The 22,535-nt window shown below is 44.8% G+C and overlaps 1 protein-coding gene across 1 annotated transcript in view; it reads right to left on the bottom strand.

Moving 5' to 3' along the window:
• FSTL4 (follistatin like 4) overlaps positions 1-22,535 on the bottom strand; it is a 714,076-nt gene that overhangs the window by 418,124 nt on the left and 273,417 nt on the right. The window contains exon 4 of the mRNA XM_015083153.3: positions 14,588-14,748. The gene's annotated coding sequence lies outside the window, so the exon portion shown is untranslated. The remainder of the gene's footprint in view (positions 1-14,587; positions 14,749-22,535) is intronic.

Consider the following 22,535-nt stretch of genomic DNA (forward strand, 5'->3'; position numbering starts at 1 on the left):
CTGAGTTCTCAAGGTATAAACTTAGATTATTTTTTAATGTTTATTTGCTTATTTTGGGGGAGAGAGACAGGGAGAGGGAGAGGGAGAGGGAGAGGGAGAGGGAGAGGGAGAGGGAGAGGGAGAGGGAGAGGGAGAGAGAGAGAGAGAGAGAGAGAGAGAGAGAGAGGAAGAGGGAGAGGCAGAGAGAAAGGGAGAGAGAGAATTCCAAGCAGGCTTCACACTCTCAGCATGGAGCCCAATGCAGGGTTCGATCCCACAAACCATGATATCATGACCCGACCTAAAATCAAGAGTTGGACACTTAACTGAGTCACCCAGGTGTTCCTAAACTTAGGTTACTTCAGACTCTTTCTCTTTTCTAATGTATGGATTTAGTACTATAAATTTCTTTCTCACCACTGCTTTGTGTCCCACAAATTTTGATATGCTGTTTTTTTCATTCAGTTTAATATATATTTTTACTTCCCTGAGAGTTCCCCTTTGACCATGGTTTTTTAGGAATATGTTATTTTGTTTCCAAGTGTTGAAAATTTTCCTGTTAACTTTCTGTAATGGATTTCTAGTATGATTCCACTGTGGTTGCAGAACACACAATGCGTGATTTAAATTCTTTTAAATGTGCTGAGGTCTGTTTTTGACCCAGGATATGGTCTACCTTAGTTCATGTTCTTGAAAAGAATGTGTATTCTGTTATTGTTGGGAAGGGTGTCCTATAAATGTTGATTAGATTCTCTTGGCTGATGGTGCTGCTGAGTTTTCTATACCCTTGCTGATCTTCTATCTAATTATTCTATCATTTGTTGAGAGAGGGGCATTGAAATCTCCAACTATAATTGTGAAGTTGTCTGTTTTCCTTTCTGTTCTCTCAGTTTCTGTTTCACATATTTTGCACCTCTGTTGTTTGGTGCATACACATTCAGGATTGCTATGTGTTCTTGGTGAACTGAACCTGTTATCATTATATGATGAGTCTCTCAGATTTTCTTTGCTCTGAAATCTATATTATCTGCTATTAATATAACCAGTCTGACTTTCTTTCAATAATGTTTGCATCCTTTTACATTCAACCTCCCTATATCATTATATTTGAAGCGAGTTTCTTAAAGATGGCATATAGTAGATCATTTTTTAATCTACTCTGAGAATATCTGTTTTATAATTGGTATATTTAGACTATTGAAATTTAATTGATATGTTAATGTTTAAGCCTATCATTTTATTTTTTGTGGTATATTCCATTTTCCATTTCCCTTTTTTTTTTTCCTGCCTTCTTGTGAGGAACACATTTTTTTAAAGTTCCATTTTGATTTATCTGTGTTTTGGAGTATATCTCTTTATACAGATTTTTAGTGGTTGCTATATTACATCATCTATACATAATCTATATAGTTTATTGGTTTAGCAATTTTATCAGTTCAAGTACAGGAACTTTCCTTTACATCTCTTTACATTCTCATTCATAATTGTTTTAAATATTTTCTCTACATACACTTAGAACTACATCAGACACTGTAACAATCTTTGCTTCAAACATGAAAAATAATTTAGAAAATTTGAGAAGGAAAATCTGTTGTATTTACCCACATTTTTGCTCACATGTTCTTTCCTCCTTCTTGATATTTCAAGATTACTTTTTTATTAACTGTTTACCTTTTAGAAAACTTTCTTTAGATTTTTTAAGAGTAGTTCCACTGGAGGCAAAGTTTCTTTGCCTTTTCCTGAGATATTTTTCCTTTTCCTGAGAATGTCTTCATTATCTCTTCATTCCTGAAAGGATATTTTCTCTGGTTATAGGATTCTGGGTCAACAGGTTTCTTTCACTGGTCCAAAATGTTGTGCCACTTCCTTCTGGCCTCTTTAACCTCTGATAGGAAATCCTCTGTCATTCATATTGTTTTGACATATAAAGTATAATTTTTCTTGCTGTTTTTAAGATTTTTTGTTTTTAGTTTTCAGAAGTTTGACTATGATGATGTGTCTTGGTGTGCATTTTTTTGGATTTATCATCTTTGTCGTTGCTAACCTTTTTGAATCTATAAATTAACTCTTTTACTCCATTTGGGATGTTTTCCATCATTATTTCTTTGGGCATTTTTTTTTTAAGCCTTGACCACTTTCTGCTCTCCTTCCAGGACTCTGATAATACAAATGTTAGAGTTTTTTTTCATAGTCCCACAGTTTCCTGAGACTCTGTTAACTTCAGTCTATTTTCTGTATATTGTTTAGATGGAGGATTCCATTGTTCTGTCTTTATCATTTCTTCTGTCCACTCCATTATGTGCTGAGCCCATCCATTAAAATTTTTATTTCAGTTATTATATTTTTCAGTTTTAACGTTTTCATTTGGTTCTTCTTTGTATCTTCTACTCATTTTTTGAGGTTTTTTGTTTCTCCTTGTTTCAAGTATGTTCATAATTGCTCACTGAAATGTTATGATGATTGTTTTAAAATCTTTTTAGATAATTCTAATATTTCCATTATGACAGCATCAGCATCTGTGATTATTTTCACTGTTTGAGGTCTTCCTGGTTCTTTGTATGATTAATGATTTTGGAATGAAACCTGTACATTTTGGATGTTATGTTTTGAGACTGTTCACCTTATTTGTTTTCACCCTTATTGAAGTATAACTGACAAACAGAATATTCTATTTCTTAAAGTACAATGTGATTATTTGACATAGGTAAACTTCGTGAAGTGACTACCATAGTCAGGTTAATCAACACTCCTCAATCTGACTGAAATTTATTTTAGCTGGCTTCTTCTAACATTGGTCCAGTAAAAGAAGGGGGAGGGGTGTCATAGATGTCAAGTGGGTGTAGAAGTCCAGGCTCCCTATTCAGCTTCCACCAACACCTTAGCAGAGGAGGACTCCTTATTACTGATGAGGAGGGGTGGCAATTCCACTTCCCACTTAGGCTTCCCTGGCAGAGAGGGAATGGAGTGCCACATTACTGCCCACCCATGCTTACTACTGACATCATGGGGTGAGGAGAGGTAGAAAGAGAGTGACCTTGTCACCAAGGGAGAGACAGAGGTGGTAAGTCCTGGCTCCACTAGACCTCCTCTGACACCATCTCAGCAAGAAAGGAGTTTCTTGTTCCTGCCAGGTAGAGTGGAAGCCCAGACTCCCTACTTAGCCTTCTCTGACACCATTCTGGTAGGGGAACTGTGGCACCTTATCAAAATCTGGGTTCCCCTACTTAAACTTTATTGGTGTGAACAGGGATGGGGTGGGGCTAATAGGCTTTTTTCTATGGTACTTGCCTGGAGTAGAATGTTTAGTGTCTAAAAGTTTTCTGTTTTGTTAGGCTGTCTCCTTTCCTGGTTCTATGCTATAGAGAGCTGGCTTTTGTTGGGGTTTTTTAGTCATACCTGCTGGCATTTCCAGGTTGTTAGCTTCTTCAGTTCCAAGTCTGGGACACATGAGGCAAAAAGAAAACCCAGAGAACTCACCACTGTGATGTTCCTTCAGTCCTGGAGTACTATGCGTCTGCCTTCTTCTCTTCACCTTCCAGAGTCTGCTTATGTTTGTTTCATATATATCGTCCAAGGTTACTAAGTTGTGCTTAGAGGAAAGAGTAGAGAAAAAAATCTGTCTTCTCTATCTTCCCAGAAGTGGAAATCCACTCATTGATTATTTTGAATTGTTATGGATCCTCTGGAATACCATCAGTCAAGAGGTACTGACACAGATGATATTGGCTGAGATTAGTGATATGTCAGACATGTTATTAAGAAAATAACTGTACAGTGGTGTCCTCGTGTCCTGTCCCTCTACATTTTTTTGTCTGTCTTCCTGCAGAAAGGGCCTTCATATTCTATAGCAAGCAGCCTGAAAATAGATTTCCCGCAGGCCAAATGGATTATAGAGCATTGTCTTCTTCACCAAGAACTTAGCTTTTTATACTTTTTTTAAATTTTTATTTATTTTTGAGAGAGAGAGACAGAGCATAATCAGGGGAGGGACAGAGACAGAGAAGAAGACACAGAATCTGAAACAGGCTCCAGGCTCTGAGCTGTCAGCACAGAGCCCAATGTGGGGCTTGAACTCAGGAACAGCAAGATCATGACCTAGGCCAAAGTCAGACTCTTAACCAACTGAGCCACCCAGGCACCCCAAGAACTTAGCGTTATATATACATATACACATGAATATACATGGTTTATATATAATCAATATGTAATATATATTACATATATTGCCTCTACTTGGTATTTTATTGATCTATTTTATTCTTTAAAAAAAAAACATAGGAAGGAGATCATGGACATCTTACTGCCATCCCATGTGTTCTTTAGGTCAAAGTTGGAGTGGAAAGCAGCCCCCTGTTATTTCACATATGAAGGTAGTTAAGAAGTAAGAATGCATTGGTTTTAGGAGGCCTCAATGATAAGTCGTAGGCATGATGTACTCTGAGGATCAGAATTCCGCAAGGGGATGAAATAACTAAAACTCAACAGGACTCCTACGGTCAGAGAGGACAAGATGATCTCTAGACAGTACTGTGTTTGTATGCTTGATAATGGTGATTTTTAAGTGAAATAATCCAACTGTTTCCACAACAAATCTGGAAAAGACACATCCCCGTTGTTCATATATGGAAACGTGTGGATTTGGAATTCTACCAGCTCCTTAAAATTTCCTTGACTCCTCCCTCCTAAATTTGCAAAACCAGTGAAAGTACCACCATTCCTTCTTCCCCCAACAAAATCCAAGGGAGTACAATTTAAGTTACATGGTGAGAGAAGAAAAAGCCCTACTGTGGGCATGAATGACCCTGTGTGTAGGGTAGGAGGCAGTAAACTCCTGCAGTCCAGTGCCAGCTCTTAGTGCATGGCACCATGTGGGCAGGGCCTCTCTCTTGTCCACCACTGAGTCCCCAGGACCCACATTAGCACTTGGCTCATCACAGTTCCTCAATAAATAAGTGTTGAATGAATGAATGAATGAATGAATAAACAACTTAGACTGTTGGTACAAACGACCACTTTATAGAAGATATTTACTGAGTCCTGGTGATATGCAAGATAAGATTCAGACCCTAAGACTCAGAAGCCCCAGAACAGAAACCCAAGCTCAAATTGCTTACCCGATAAAACATCAGGGGAACGCTCAGCAGCCTGAGCACTCCATGAATGGGACAGGCCATAAGGGTTGTGGGAGTTCAAAAGATATGCCTTGGCCCTAAGTGGTCAGGAAGGCGAAGCTGTGGGCTCCTCAAGGACACAGACAAAGTCTTTACATTTCTAAACTCCCAATGTCCAGTACAGGGTCTGGTTCAAAGCAATCACTCAGTAAAGGCTTACTGAATGGCAAAAAGAATGAAACCACCTGGCTCTTCTACTGGCAAGCTATGCAACCTGAGACAAGGCATCTAACTACACTGTGCCTCAGTTTCCTTTTCTACAGAACAAGAACAATAGGAGAACCTACCATTTAGGATTGCTCTGAGAATTAAATGAATTCATATATGTATTCATTTAGTGCAAAGCAAGCACTATGTAAGTATTGGCTGCTACCACTATTATTATTACTATGCAGTAATGAATGGACAGTCTTGAATAGGATCTTGGAGAGGATGGTGATAGATGGACTATGGGGGGACTGGAACCAGCAAAAGCAAATGTGCAAAAACAGGAATAAAAATTTCTGTTATTTATTGAATACCAACTGAATACCAGCACTTAATTCCCTTAACAGCTGCACGAGGAAAATACTGTAATTATCCAGAAACTGAGGCTTAGAGAGAGGCTAAGCGACTTGCTCACAGTTGCACAGCTGGTAATGAGTACAGCTGGATCTACTGTTCAGCTGGAATGGAAGCGTGAGTAGAAAGGCAGCAAAAAGCAAAGGCTAGAAGATGGATAGCAGCTGGAGTGTGGCAGGGGAGTTTGGGCTTTATGCTATAGAAGAGCAGCAGTGACAAGATGAAAGCCAGCCCTTGGAAGATGGCCCCATTAATGATGTGACAGGTCAGAATGGACTTGACGTCTTACCTCCTCCAGCTACAAGCTCGTTTCTCGATTCTCTGTCCCATGCCTGCACTGGCCCCAAACAGTCTTTTGATCCTCATTACTCCTCTGAAACTGCTCTTGTACGGTCACGCACAACCTCCAAGTGGCCACATCTAGGGGAAAATTCTCCATCCTCATCTTACCTGACTTGCTTATTCACTCAACAATGTTCTTTTGTGAGCAGCTGCTAGGGGCCAGGTCCTACTTCAGGGGCTGGAGATCAAGCATAGAATAGAACATAATAAGGTCCCTGTGCACATGAACTTGCAGTCCAGTGATCAGCCTATCGCTTCCTGTGTTAGCAATGTTTCCTCCACCCACCTTCTGAGATATCACTCTCCCTGGGCTTTCTCCCTGGTACCCTGGTCATTCCTGCTCAGTCTGCTATGCTGGTTCCTGTTATATATCCTTCCTCTAAATGTTAACAAACTCTGGCTCCTAGATCTGGGATCTCTTCTCTGTCTTCACTCACTATGTTGTCGTAGAGTGCTTTCACTCCATGGCCTTCATCCCCTGGTATGAGATGAAAGCTCAGACTTGTGTCTCCAGCCCAGACTTCTCTCCTGAGCTGTAGCATCCAACCTCCCTGAGCATCTCCTCCTGAAGAGCTAACAGGCATCTCAGACTTAGGGGGTTCAAGCCTGAATTCCTGGCCTGGATACCCCCAAAGCTGCACCACATAATATTTTTCAGATCAGCTGGTGAAGAGAAGCTCCATCCTTCCAGTGGCTCAGTCCAAGCCCTAATGCCATCCTCGCTCTTCCCTTCCCTCACATCTCAATCCAATCTACCAGCCAATCTTCTCAGCTCCTCTTACCCCAAACCAGACAGCTTGTCACTGCCTTTGCAGCCATGTCCCCATTGTTGCCAGCCACCATCAACGCAGCTGCCTCACTGAGCTCCTGCTCCATCCACCCACCCAGGACTATTCTCATAACAGAATTCAGAGTTGTCCTCTCCAACATCAGTTGGACTATGTCATTCCCCTTCCTCACCCCTCTCCTGGAGACTTCTAATTTCACCCTAAGGAAAATCCCAAGTCCTCACAAGGGTCTATAAGACCCTGCACAATGAAGCTTTACATTGCTCTGACTTGTGCCCTCCTCTCTCCCCCTTCCATACTCTGTTATAGCCACAATGGCCTCATGGTGATTCCTGCAGGCTCCAGACCCCTCCTGCCTGAGAATGCTCTTCCCTCAGACACCCACTGAGTTAACTCCCTTCTCTGCAAAGCTCTGCCACTCCACAAGGCCTTTCCTGACAAGCCTACTTAAAACCTCCACTCCTCCCCATCCTACTATGGCCTGTCTCCTTTCCCTACTTTATTCTTTTCCCATGATACTTATTTTCTTCCAACCATCTCTATAGTTTGCTTTTGTTGATCTCTTCCCACTGGAATATAAGCTCCATTAAAGCTGGACTTTTATATATTTAGTTGATTACTGTGTCCTCAATCCTGACATGAGTGTGGCAATAGATCCATAAGTATACATTGATTGGATAATTTAATACATGAATGAGGACATTCAGATTCAGAGAGGGGAGGGTCTGTGGATAGCCCATCAGGTTCTCCCCAACCCCAAGTGAACAGAAAAGATGCATGAAGCTCATAGGGTAACCCTGGAGGACACTGGAAGGTCGCAACAACCCTAGCCCCTTCCGTGAGAGGGGCCCTCACCCTGTCCTCAGAGCCTGCCTTGCTTCCAAAGCAAACTCAGAGCTCTAAGGCAAGTTGGAGAGTTCCAGGCAGGGCAGGATCTCTTGGAGAAGAAGGGGAGGGCCTCTTAAGGGCAGGGAAGGGCAATGCACAGGAGGAGCCCACATGGAATGGAGCTTGCAGCCAGGCCTTTCTTAGGGGGAGTTCCTTCTCCCTCTACACTACCTCTCACAGCTCAGCCTCAGGTGGGCCCACAACAAGGGGAACACACAAGCTTTCACCTACTATCCCTATGCTACCAGTCCAGGACCGAGCCTGGGTGGGAGACAAATGGCCATCCCCAGCCACAGTTATTTCCCAGAAACGTGGAAGGATCAGCACCAGGGACAGGGACATTCCCCAGCCCCATTCTCCTTGCCCAGACTCTGTGAACCAGTGTAAAGAGTAGAACTGACTTTTTCGAAGAAGAAGGACTCTGCACTGGTTCTGATTAACATTAAAATGCAAGCCCCATTCACATCCACCACAGGTACGTTAAGCAAACACAAAAGTGACAACAGGCACAGCACAATGACAGAGGAGCCTATGGTTTTCACGGTGACAAGGTGCGACTTGCCCACATGCCATCGTTAAGGCTTTTCACTCTGATGATGCGTGAAATTATCCACCCTGACGGAGCGGCGAGTACTTTCATGCCAACTAGCAACATGGCATCCTTTCATTATCCCCTTGGTCACAAACCCACCTGGAGGGGTGTGATTAATGCGAATCTCATAAAACCTGGGGGAACAGGCCATCCCTGGTGCCCTATAAGAGTGAAATTGCCATTCATAGCCGCATAAATCACCATGTGTCAATCCCTGCTTCCTCACTGTCACACCTTGGTGAGCCACCCCATGGTCTCCAAGATGTGACACGGTTTCTGGGACAGCAGAATCTGCTGCTCTCAGGGACACCTTATACCTAACTTCAAAGCAAGGTCAGAGTTTAGCTATGATTATCCCAGCACCCTCCTGGCTCTGGGACTTCCTAACAGGGCACAGAAAGGAGTGGGGTGTTTACAACAGAGGAAATGCTAAATGTGGAGAGCAATGGCCTGACTCATTTCACAGCTGTAGTCTTTTCTGATTTGTTCGTAATTTTCTACACTACTGCTTCCAATTTGATACTGTCTGGACCGAGGGTAACAATAAGAATGGGATAACAGATGACGAGCTCAAAATACGGAGCACAATATAGTCACCCTGCATGTATGTACAATCAATATGTCACTTGCAAGAAGGAGCCATTGGCCGCTGGGCAAAGTTGGGAATGTAAAATGTCAAAGAATTCAAGATGCATTTCTTATGTACTTAGGAGCCGTCACCTTAGCTGCCGTGCTGCTCTGGAAGGGAAACAGGCTTAATGTTTCATAATCAGTTACCATAGACAAATGAATTAAAAGTCCACAAAGAGTGCTGGAAGGACTCTTCCAAGTGACTCCTTGTGCTTTGCATGGCAGAGGTGCTCTGTACTGTGTGGTACCTGTTGTGCACTGCACAACTCCATGGGCACAATTTCCCTAGAGAACAGTGTGAAAAAGCACCTCCTGGAGCCACGGGATCATTACTGTACAACCATAAGCAGCAACCCTGTGGTCTTTGAGCAACTTGGAGTCAATATTCCTAAGAGCTTATGGGAGCATCACAGAGATGGATCACAAAGACCCCACACACAGTGCTCTTTTTGACAGACTGGAAAATCCATGCATAGACCTATGAATTGCTAGTACAGTTAACTTTCCGTTACCAGCCTTAGGAGGGCAAGGGGCCACTCCATTTATTCAAAACATTCTGGTTATAATAACTAACAATTATAATAATATCTAATTTCTACTATATAAAAATATGCATGTTTTAATCATTTTATTATTTGATTTTCATTAAAACCCCCCAAACTTGACAACTCCTCTAAATATGACCTATCTGTGTTGAGAGCCATTTCAATAAGCTTTTAGGAAGACAGTGTTATACAGTATATCAAAAAATAAGATTTTAAATATCCTGTGACCGGGGCTTCTAAACCTGAGAATTAACCCTATAAAAAAAAGTCAAAGTATAAAAATACATTTGCGTGTGTGTGTGTGTGTGTGTGTGTGTGTGTAGGTACACACATATATACAAAGATGTTTATTGTAGTATGGCTTTTAATTTTTAAATTTTTAGAATTTTATTTATTTTTGAGAGAGAGAGAGAGCATAAGTGGGGGAGGGGCGAGAGAAAGGGAGACCTAGAATCCGAAGCCGGCTCCAGGCTCTGACCTGTCAGCACACAGTCCGATGCAGGGGTCAAACCCACAGACTGTGAGATCGTGACTTGAGCTGAAGTCGGACGCTTAACTGACTGAGCCACCCAGGTGTCCCTGGCTTTTAATTTTCAATAGCAAGATAAAGGAAATTATTTTAATGTATGTTAAGGGGTTTACTGAATGAATTATAGTATATGCATAAAATGAAATACCATGAAGCATTTAAAATCATGCACGACAGCTACGAGTACTTGTAGAAGTCTCTCTCTCTCTCTCTCTCTCTCTCTCTCTCTCTGCATTCCCAGCTGCTTCCCATCCTTCTAATGTTTAGGGAATTAACTGTACTGACAGTACAATTACGGTAACTGACCCTCTCCCCAGGATAGTAGCCAGAAGTCCCACCTCCCAGCCTCCTTTGCAGCCAGGACTCAGGTATGTAACCTGTTCCGCCAATGAGCTGCAACACACAACAGTTCAAGAAGGAAATGCGGAAGCAGGCTCAGAGATGGGCAGCATTTTACTGGTGAGGAGCATGGTGGAGCTGGCCTGCCTTAGAACCTGTAAGGCTGAGTTTCTGACACATAAGTAGTATCAGGGCTAGTGGCAGGGATGATTCCAGCTAGGATGCAGTCCCAGGAGGGCCAACTGCAGCACCTAGGGCTTCCTGGAGGCATTTTCTTATCAGGGCAGTTGTGCAGCGTGGGTCTGGCCGTAGTTCCTCAAAGCAGAGCTCCGAACACAGTTCTTTGACCCCAACATGTCTGCAAGATGCCTGATCTGCTTCTATTAAGCTCCTTTCTTCTTAAGGAGCAAAATTAGCCCACACTGCCTGGAAAGACATCTAGGATATAGGTATCCTTGACTTCACAATTTCAACTCGCGAACAGACCACACTTCTGAATACCACACATGGGGACCCCGTAAGTCGCCACTCTGGTGCTGGATTTGGACTTTCAGAACTCAACAGAAGGAGGTACACTTGAGGGCTGCAGGGTGGCACTGACTGCCAGCCCTCAATCCAGGTTAAAGGGCATGGCCAGGCAGGTTTGTACAATTATCCTTGAATGTTTTATCACATCATGCCCTTGTTGCCTTATAAAAGTGAATAGGAAGAGAAATTAAAATGTTGATATTTACAACAAGAAGACAAGGTTTTAGAGGCTTAATAAAATTGAAACAAATCACTGGGGCACCACAAGGAGAAAGTCTTTAGCCTTGATTTGTTACTCATCGGACTTATGCTTGTGGACTTTGCACTCACCTGCAAAGTGGAAGAACAAATGGTGAAAATATGAACAAGATGGCAGAATAATTGAGAGCTGTGAGATACCAATCACCTTAGAAAATGTATGTCAATTATTCACTTTTGCATATTTAACTTGTGAGCATCATTTCAGAAATGTATTCTGAAAAAATATGTAAAAGCAAGAGACGGTTCATACATTCTAAGGTAGAATAAGTAGGATACAGGAAGGTAGCTGTAGGTTTGACCCCAGCTTTCAAGCATACATATATGTGTGTATGTGATACAGATATTAAAAACTTTGGATGTGGGGGGTGCCTGGGTAGCTCACTCAGTTAAGCGTCTGACTCTTGGTTTTGGCTCAGGTCATGATTTCATGGTTCGTGACCTTGAGCCCCAGGTCAGGCTCTGTGCTGACAGTACAGAGCCTGCTTGGGATTCTCTCTCTCTCTCTCTCTCTTTCTCTCTCAAAAACACATAAATAAATTTTTAAAAAATTGGACATATACTCTGCCAGTGCTGAAAAGCCAGCTCTGTGGGTTGAGATGGTAAAGGAATCTCATTGACTATTCCACATAGCCTTGAATTGTTTGAAATTCAAACAATTCTTGTTTCAATGAGAAGTTTTACTTACTATTATAACCACCAAACTTTAAAGGTATTTCTACGATCAAGAAAAAGTATGATGGTTCTTCAGAGCTTTTCTGGACCTGGGGCCATTGTGTCTTAATCAGGAGACCTCTGTTCTGTCCTGGACGTTCCTTCAGGCCTTGTGTCCACCAGGCCACCCTTGTGGGGCTTCTGTCTTGACTCCCCAAACTGGGGGCTTGGCACACACTATCACGGTGGCCCTCTGGAGTTCTTTACAATGGACAGAGGGCTCAACCCACAATCCGGGGCAGAGCGGCTTGCCCGGTGGAAGGAGTCCCTCCCAGAGCTGTCAATAGACACAAGAACTACGCCCTGTCTTAAGAGAAACTGCTCGATGATGTAGTACAGCATGAACAAGACTAATTGATTGTCCTGTTTAATAAAGTGAGATCCTGCCCCAGAGGCAGCACAGGCCACAGAGCTCACAAGGATCAGAGAGAAAACAGAGTGAAGCTGGCCTTACCTCATGCTTAGCAGGAGGGAGGCGAGAGCCTGGCAGGCAATTCAGGAAGACACAAAACAGCATGCAGAGAAGACCCAAGGACACAACAAAGCTTTTCTAACTCTAGCACTTTACGGGGAGACAACTCATCCTTTCTCACATTTCCAATGCTCATTTTATTCTGCCAGTAAATAAAAAAAGAAATTCCTTAAATGCAACTTATCAAACTGAAAGAACAGTGGGAGAAAGGGCAAGGGTGTCATACTTTGTCAACTGTGTCACTCCCAGGGCCACAGGGATGTTCTTTGCTAGGAGATGGAGCGTGCATTCGGCTCGGTGCCAGGCTGTTCCGGGGAGACACCTCATCTATGCTTTCAGCTGGAGTGGCTCTTTGGTCACTCAAGTTCTGGCTCGCTGAGAAAGATCATTCTAGTTCTCATCCTCTCCTTTGCTCCAAGATGCAAGTTAAAAGTTATGGTTTTCTCTTTCTTTATAATCCTGTAGCAGGGACAGGGATTGACCCAATGAAACCCACAGTGGAATGAAAATTCCTGCTGAAGCCCCCTCCCTGCCTACTAGTATCGCCTCGGTGGGCTTCAGCCCCTGCTCTCCACAAGCCTCTCCCTCTGCCACTGTTCAGCATCTGCATCCTCCAGAGCCTTTGCAAAGCTGGCTCAGTGGCTGGGCTTTTCCTATCCCCAACATTCAGAGGGAAGACAACAGTAGTGCCACTGTTAGAACCACTGAGGTAGACTCCCTGCCTACATGGAAGTGGCAATAGGAGGGGAAGGAGGAAAGGAGAGATCAACCCCACATTTCTTATTTACTGCTCACTTGTATTAGAGCAGGTGACAGCCCCTTCTTCCCCCTGCTTCTCTGATCCCAGACTTGTTACTGGTGACCTGCTTTGTTTGTTATTTTCCATTTGCTTCTCACCCAGGCACAGGCCCTGTCTTCTTCCCAGCTCTGTGCCCCAGGAGGCTGACCTCTATGAGCCATGGGCAGCACCTACCAGTTCCTTTGTCCTCTGGCTCTGGTTGGGTTCTGCCCATGCAAAGCACCAGTAGAGAGAGGTTGGGTCTTTCTCTACTCCCTCCCTGCTTTTACATCATCTCTCCACGACCATAGCTCCTCCTCCATAGCTTAGCTCTCATGGGGCTCTGTCAACATTACATCCTCCCCCTTTCCCTTTGGTACTAAAGGTGGTAATAGCTTCCCACTGGTGACCTCACCACCCCTGTTTCTCCCCTTCACCTTTCCCATACCAATATCAGTAGTCTTCTCATTAAAACCTCTTCTTTTGATCCATCTGGGTGAAACCTGTTTCCTTTCAAGATCCTAACTGATATATTGGCTTTCTTTTTGCACTAGGGAGTCTGTTTTTTCCTCTTCCATGGGAGATGCAGAGGGTCTCTGAACAAAGAGAAGGCCAGAGAGATACCACTGGTGCTGGGATGATGGGTGAAACACACACCTGAGGTGTGGGCAAATGCTAATGCAGCAGGCTGAGCACCCACTTGGAAAGGACACCTTTTGCCTTTAGGCAAATATGTCGAATCACAGGTGAGGGTCGATGAGGCAAACTGGCTCGCTTCTCTGATCACAGAAGCCCTGGCTGTTATGATTTATTCATTCATTCAACATTTTTTGGAGCACCTACCAGGTACCAGGCACTTCACTAGGTACAGTGAGCTGACTTGCGGCCCATGAAAAGATAACTCCACGTCCAAATCCCCAAAACTTGTCAATATGACCTTAAAAGGCAAAAGAGGTGACTAACAATTTTGAGAGGAGGAGTTTATCCTGAATGATCCGGGTGGGTTTTAAATACAATAATAAGTGTCTGTAAAAGAGTGAGGGACAGGGGAGATTTGACAGAAAGAAGAGGGGAAAGTAATGTGACCGTGGGGGCAGAGCCTGGATACAGGTACAAGCCAACGAGTGCCTGGAGCCACCAGAAGCTGGATGAGGCAAGGAAGGATCCTCACTAGAGCCCTGGAAGGGAGCATGGCCCTGCTGACATCTTGATTTTGGACGTAAGATCTTCAGAGCTGTGTGAAGAAAAATTCCTGCTGTTTTAAGCCACCCAGTTTACAGTACTTTGTCATGGCAGCTCTAGGAAACTCATACACTAGGTTCTGAGGATGCAGCAGTAATCAGCACATACATAGTCCCTATACTTCGACTATATAGTCTAGGGGAACAAACAGGTAATGAAAAACTAAACAAGGAGAAATCATTACAAACTGTAATGTATTCAGTCATGTACTTAGAGGAACATGTACAGTACCTTATTTAGATTGGTGGTCAGGGCAAGCATCTTTGAGAGGTGACCTTTGAGCTTAGACTTGAAGGATGAGAGGTAGCCAGACAAAGTAAGCTCTCAGGGAAGAGTGTCCAGGCAGAGGAGACAAACGAACGGCCCAGAGGTGGGGAACAGACTCGCATGTTCTAGAAAAACAAAGAAGTCATGTGTCACTGGAATGAGGTCAGAGGGGTAAGGAGGGCCAGGACACACAGACTTAGGGGCCATAGTAAGGTCTTGGCATTTTATTCTGTGGTGAAAAGGCATCTGGTGGTTGAGGCTGGAAAGCTGTGAGACAATTTAAGGTTCTATGTCAATCCCGTCTGTTATCGGTGAGAAATAGCTTGGAGGGGGATCTAGGAAGACCAGGGTAGCCAGTTAATAGACCACTGCGGTCTTCTAGATAAGCAATGAAGATGGGGTACGGTGACCCTTCAGAGATGGAGAGAAAAAGATGGACTGAACACATTTGGGAGATAGAACTGTGGAGAATCGATGGATGTGGTGTATGAGAGAAAGACATTAGTGAATGACGATTGCAAGATATTGAGTAACCAGGTGGATGCAGTACCATTTACTGAGATAAGAAGATGGACATGGTGAGGAAGACAATAGCACAGAGAGGAATCTGGAAATGTCCTCCTACATCCTTTACCATGTCAATAAAGTCTTTCCAGATATGGAAACCTAACCCAATTTCAGTTGTTTTAGGGACCCAAGGAAAAGTACTTCGCCTCCTACGAATGGGGTACTGGAACCACTGGCCACCTAGATCTAACCCCCAACACCACACACACCATTACACAACAATGCACAGAGAAAACCTGCAGAAGCAGGGAAGGGGGTCTTCTAAAGGAGATGCTTGTCCTGTAGCTCATGTGGCATCAAGAGTCTCCTGTAATTGGAGGCTTCCACTGAGTGGGATCTAATTTGTTCACATCTATACCCCACCCAGGTGGCTCTACCATCTGCTCACCATGGGCTTAACTTTGGTGAAGGCACCATGAGAAGGTATGGGGGAGACAGTGTTTGAGAAACAGATCCTGAATACCTGAACAATCCGCTACTTACCGAACAGTCTATGTTTTATGACCATGCCACCTCAGTATGTTGAGTTCTGTAGGTTGACTACCACTCCCAACATCCCTCACCCCATAAGTATTCTGAGAAAGTGACCCCAGTAAAGGGTAGAATGTCCACTGGTCTAAACATTCCTCAACTACTTATTTACCTTCCAGGGAGCAGAGATAAAGAAACATGTGATAACCGAGCACACACAGGACCTATAAGACAAGTGAAGGCTTATGTTGAAATCCTAGATGGTGGTCTTTCTGGAGAAGCTTTCTGAAAAATCACCTCCTACATCCATAGGTCATTTCTTTATTCCTTTCTAGGTTATAGCACAAAGCTAAGAACCAAGAAGAGGCAAACATACATGCATAGCCTTGGGCCAAAGGCCAAACTTTTATGCACATTTCTCTTCAGAAATCCTGAAATCCATTTACTCTAGCCTCATTCTGCCCTCTTTAGTGTTTATTTAATCTCTTATTTTAAGGCCATACCCAATTCTAATATTCTTGATAATCTGATTTTCCAATTCATAAGAAATAGGCAGCAGTAGCCATGAAGGAATGAGGGGTAATTCTAGAACCGGGTACATGCCAATGAGTGGCAGCTAAAAGCAAGAGAGTAAAGGAGATGGTAAGTAGAAATTAAAAAAGAAGAAATAAGAATTGAAAAACTTGGGGGCCAAGGAGTGCCAGGGCAAACATTCCCATGTAATTCAGTAGCCCTAGGGAGTTGCTGTGTGGTTTAATAATTGGTGGTCCCCACTTCTGGGCAAAACATTGTCAGGACCCAACTTTTCCAAGGTGATCAATTCCTTTCTGGGCTAACACCCTCCCCCCATCCCTCCAAAAGAAGGATCACATATTGACTCAATAAAGTAGGCACTGATCTACCACATATGGTATATCCAGTACAATTCTTTTAAAAAAAAAAAGTGGTTCTTTTTTCCTTTTTTTTTTTAATGTTTATTTTTGAGAGAGAGAGAGAGACAGAATATGACTGGGGGAGGGGCAGAGAGAAAGGGCGACAGAGAATGCAAAGCAGGCTCTGGGCTCTGAGCTGTCAGCACAGAGCCTGACGCAGGGCTTGAACCCACGAACCATGAGATCATGACCTGAGCCAAAGTCGGATGCTTAATCGACTGAGTCACCAAGGTGCCCCCCTCCCAGTACAATTCTAAGGAAGAAGCTAAGCACGGTTGCCTCCTGAGTCACAGGATTCTCATTAGCCTCATGTCCTCTGGCCTCAAAGAGTTTGCTAGGCACTAACATTGTAGGCCACAGAAAGGAACTCAGCACTCACTTTTAAAAATTACAAACAAAAATCCCCACTCCTGCTATTTAACACTGATATTCAGACTGTATTCCAATCAATATATTAGATAAACTCAAATGTGACAAAGACACGACCAATTAGACGTGCTCACAGGGGCGCCTGGGTGGCTCAGTCGGTTAAGCAGCCGACTTCGGCTCAGGTCATGATCTCGCGGTCCGTGAGTTCAAGCCCCGCGTCGGGCTCTGTGCTGACAGCTCAGAGCCTGGAGCCTGTTTCAGATTCTGTGTCTCCCCCTCTCTGACCCTCCCCTGTTCATGGTCTGTCTCTCCCTGTCTCAAAAATAAATAAAAATGTTAAAAAAATTAAAAAAGAAGAAGACGTGCCCCCACCTATCATGGCAAGAACGGGCACCTTGCCCACATCTCATCTTTTAGGTGTTTCATTCTGATTATAAAATTATCCACAGTCCATGCCTGGAGTGGGTTCATATATCCAGAAATTACCCTGTACATACATGCTCACTCCCTGTGTCAAGTAATGCTGCCTTAGGCTTTACCCAAAACAAGACACCCCCACACACATGCACGGTCATACCCCCAAGCACATGAGGGCTGAGTCAAGGCGTGGGTTGTTAGTGGAAAAGGGCCTTTAGCGGTGATGGAGCTCAGCCTCCTCCTTCTGTGGGTGGGAAACTAAGGTGAAGGGAGTGACAGGAATTCTAAAATCCCCTCCAGTTCAAACATCTCATCATCCTGACTCACAGACTTCTATAGATCACACAGTGTTTCGTCCCTGTGACCCTGTCTGTTCAGTAGACAGACTTTCTGAGGGGAAGCTCACACAGCAAGGCAACCCGGCCAAGTCGGAAGTCTCCACAGAAACCCAAACTCTTTGGGTTATAAGCCCACACCCCTGTTTGAACACCGGCCTGGGAAACTCTCTTTCTCAGGAAAGGATCCCTCCCTGCTCCAACTCAGGCCCCTGCCTAGAATCTTCTCTCTCCTGCTGAGGATTAACTGTTCTGCATCTTGGGCAGGAAATGAGTTCTTCGCTGTTTATTGTGGTCAAATCCTAAAATGAAGTCGATACAGCAGTAAAGGCTGAATACGTTGATGTCTCTTTACTAATTCATGAGACACTTTACAGTCCCCCACTGTCTGCGCTAAGATGGATGGAAACTGAAAAAGAAGCGCAAGTTAAATTATATCTTTGATAACTTCTGCTTAACTGGCCTGTCAAGGGACCAAGAAGATTAAACATTTGTGATTTATTCCCATGTTAATCTCAACAGGCGCCAGGACGTGCATGCACACCCACGTACATGCATGCAACTGATGAGAGACCTCCCCAGACCTCATTTCAGATGCGACCCCCACACTCAGCAGCGGTGTGAAATCGAAGAAAGGTCAGTGCTGATAGGCCATAACTGAAGGCTCATTATTTCTTGTTTACTCCTTCATGCCTTCATTCACGTGCTCATTCAACCTCTCGTCTTCTGCTTCTGCACTTGGGAAAAAGAGTCTTGCCTGGGCAGGAAGAAGGTTGGGGTGGAGGACGGAGGAGCTCAACTGACTCGTTTCTAGGCAAACAGTCAATTCCTAACAGCCCCCACTGCTCTGCCTCTCCCAGGCCAAGTGGCCTTCCCCAGCCTGTTCCTAACTCTAGGCTCTCTTTCCCTTTGAGTAAACGGTGTGCTTGATAATCATAGCAGCCACCAGTGACTGAGGCTTACAACATAGTGAATCCTTTAGGGCACTTACCTTATTTAATCCTCACGACAGCCCTCTGGAGTACAATTCTTTTGCTTTTTTTACATACTAGAATTGGGAGGCTCAAAGAAGTTACCTACCATAAGACACCAGGCTACAAAATAGAGATTCGAAGTCAAGGTGGCCAGACTTCAGCGCTCATATCCTGAACCACCACCACCACCCCCCAACCCCTGGGGACAGTCCTCATGCACTGGCGCCCTGGCCAGTGATTCTACCTGTCTCTGGACTGCTCTGGGTCACCAATGGTCACAGCCTATATCCCCAGAGGTTTTCCAAGGTTGGTGCTTCTGAGTGAAGTCTTCTTGCTCTCTTTCCTCCTGGACCTCTGCGGATGGGGCTGGTCCTATGAAAGGGATTTCCCCTAACCTGCCCTGCAGGCCTCCCAGAGCTGAGTGCAGAGCCATGGGGATTCCAGGCAAAGGACAGAAAAGAAGAGAAAAATGGAAAACACCTTGAGGCAGAGTTCCTAGGACTAGTGCAAAGGAAGGCACAGAGAAGGCAGGGCTCAGGCCCTTCCCAGGGGGTACACAGGCCTCAGGGCTGCCCTGGCCCCATCTAGATCTTCAGAAAGAACCGTCTGGTGTTCTCTCCAGAGGGAGAAGTCCAGAAGGCTTCTCTCTGGACACATGGTGATCCTACTCCCTTCCATTGCTTCAACTTCTTCCATGCCATAACAGACCCACAAATTTACATCTCCACATATCACCTCAGTCTTAAGCTGCAGACCGTATTTCTGCCTTCACCAGGTGACCCACAGACTTCAAAGCCAACACAGTTCCAACTAGGTTCAGCATCTCTTCCCCACATCCATTTCCTCCTATGTTTGTTATGGATCTACATGTAGTCTGGAAGCAGGCTTCAGACCCCAGAATCTCCCTTCTTTCCTCCCTCACCTATCAGGCCCACCCCTTCCTCCCAACAACTGCTACCTGTGTTCAGGAATCAGCATTTCCTATATCTTCAACTCTAATCTGACTTAGACTAAGGCTGAGCCTCCAACAGGACTCCTGTCTCCACACATACAGCCGAAGTCAAGCCCACAAGGCCCACCCCTACTCACAGCACATGATGCTTTTAAAAGCAATTTTCAAACCATGCCATCTTGTTGTCCAGTGAGAGGTACACAGTGGGGGACCTTTCAAGGTCCTTTTAAGAATGGTGTTAAGAGTCACTTACTGCACAAATGTGCCTTGAGTGTCTGCTGTGAGCAGTGTACTAGGAGCTAGGCATAAAGTGGTCAGCTACACAGTGAGTCCCTATGCTTGTGGACTGAGGGCCCTATTGAGGGAGACAGTCACCAAAGAGTGAACAAAGTGAATGGAATATAGTATCAGATAGCAATGTGTTGCTATGAGGATCAAAAGCATTAATCAGCGTGTTTCACGTAGAACATAGCCTGGCATGTAGTAAACACTCAATAAATGGTATCCTGTAACCCCTGAACACCCCAATTGAAATAGCTCTGATCAATTCTCATTTGACAGATGAGAAAATAGAGCACAAGAGCCCAAGTTCACCAAGTGAGTAAGCAGAAGGGCCAGGCTTTTAAGCCCCGGCAATCTGATCCCAGGATCCACTCTTCTAACCACTGTGTGATGTCGCTTCTCTAGGAGACCTGTTGGAGTTGGTGCTGTGTTGTTCTGGGTTCTCCCAGAAGCAGAACTGAAACAAAGATTCATGGGCAGACAGTTTAAGAGGTAGTTCCAGGGGCACCAGGATGGCTCAGTCGGTCAAGCATCCGACTTCGGCTCAGGTCATGATCTCATAGTCTATGAGTTCGAGCCCCACGTCGGGCTCTGTGCTGACAGCTCAGAGCCTGTAGCCTGCTTCGGATTCTGTGTCTCCCTCTCTCTGACCCTCCCCGTTCATGCTGTGTCTCTGTCTCAAAAATAAATAAACATTAAAAAATTTTTTTTCTTAAAAAGAGGCGGTTACGGGAAGCCCTGGTGGGGGGGCAGGTAGGAAAGTGAAACAGAGCTTCGCATGGGTGCGTCATCAAGCCAGTTAACCCTGTGGGTAGATGGAACCTCATCCTGCTGGGGCCTCTGGGATCCAGTGTAAAACACATGCCTCCAAATCTCCTTCCACCCAAAGGGCTGCCAGAGCTACAGTATTCATACACCAACTCCCCTGTCATTGGTGGAGGACTGCTTTCATGGGGGAATTCATTCTCTGGCACATCTGACTCGCCATTTGCACAAGCAGAGGAGAAACCTGTTCTGAGAGAAACTGCCCAGGTAATGAAAGGCAGCTGCTGGCAGGTTGAAGTCAGGCTGTGTGCACAGAAGTGTGGAAGCCCAAGAGGATGTGGTGAAGGCACCAATGGCAGCTGCGAGAGCATTCCAGGGAGAGGGGACGCCTGTGCGAAGGCCGCCGGGCAAGAGCAGACTTGGTATGTGCAAGCAGCAAAGCCATGGAGAGGACTCATCCGGACTGTGTGGTGGGAATAGCAGCCAGAGGGGATGCCATTGGCTAGACCACATAGGGCCGCATAGGTCGTGAAAAGGAGCTGGCATTTTAATCCAAATATGATGGGGATGCCATGGAAGTTTTCATGCAAGAGAGTAAGTTTATGTCTTTAAAAGATCATTCTGGTCACTGGGTGGAAAATAGACGGAGGGCACAAGAACAAAAGAAGGGAGACCAGTTAGGAGGCCATGACAGTTCAGATGACAGACAAGTTGGCTTGGACTAGGGTGGCATATTTGTGTGTGTGTGTGTGTGTGTGTGTGTGCCATACTGTTTTTTTTTTTTTAATCCTAGTATGGTTAACATACAGTGTTGTATTAGTTTCAGGTGTGCAATATAGTGATTCAAAACTTACATACCACACCCAGCGCTCATCTCAGCATGTGCCCTCCTTCATCTCTATCCCCTGTTTCAACCATCCCCCACCCCTCTGGTAACCATCAGTTTGTTCTCTAGTTTGTCTCTCTTTTTTCCCTTTGCTCACTTGTTTTGTTTGTTAAATTCCACATATGAGTGAAATCATATGGTATTTGTCTCTCTCTGACTTATTTCACTTAGCAATATACTCTCACAGGGTGGCATTTTAATTGTGGTTGGATTTGGGCTATAGAGTGAATTTACACTTGATAAGAATTAATGATGGCATGATCGTGGGGTCTGAGTGAAAGAGAAGAGTCATTTATTGAGATGGAAGGGTTAGGGGAGTCACAAGTGCAGAGCAGCAGGTGGAGAATCCAGAAGTCACTTTTGGACATTTAATATTTGAAGCATCTGGGGCGCCTGGGTGGCTCAGTCGGTTAAGCATCCAACTTCCCTTAGGTCATGATCTCGCGGTCCGTGAGTTCAAGGCCCGTATCGGGCTCTGTGCTGACAACTCAGAGCCTGGAGCCTGCTTCAGATTCTGTGCCTCCCTCTTTTTCTGCCCCTCCCGGGCTGGCTGGCCCTCTCTCTCTCTCTCTCTCTTTCCCTCCCTCCCTCCCTCCCTCCCTCAGTCTCAAAAATAAAAACGTTAAAAAAATAATAAAAATTTTTGAGGTGTCTGTCACTGGACTGCTGGCCACACGAGTCTGGAGCTCAATGGGGAGTTTGGTTGTTTCAATGTTGTGACCACCCACCTTCCTTTGCCTCTCCACTGCTCCAGGCCTCCGGGAGAGCCCTTCCTGGACACCTTGGGCAGGGTCCGGCATGTATGTGGCCTGAAGGGCTGGCCCGGCCTGGAAGAGGACGGTGGATGCAGAAACACTGTGGGCAGCTGGAACGTAGCAAGATAGGAAACTCTGAGCCCAGGTGGTCAGGAGAAAAGTTAGCCCCAAGGAGATACTGGGGTGTACCCAGGTTACCACCTTCAA

The sequence above is a fragment of the Acinonyx jubatus genome, chromosome A1 (assembly GCF_027475565.1).
Source record: "Acinonyx jubatus isolate Ajub_Pintada_27869175 chromosome A1, VMU_Ajub_asm_v1.0, whole genome shotgun sequence".
NCBI classification, from domain to species: domain Eukaryota; kingdom Metazoa; phylum Chordata; class Mammalia; order Carnivora; family Felidae; genus Acinonyx; species Acinonyx jubatus.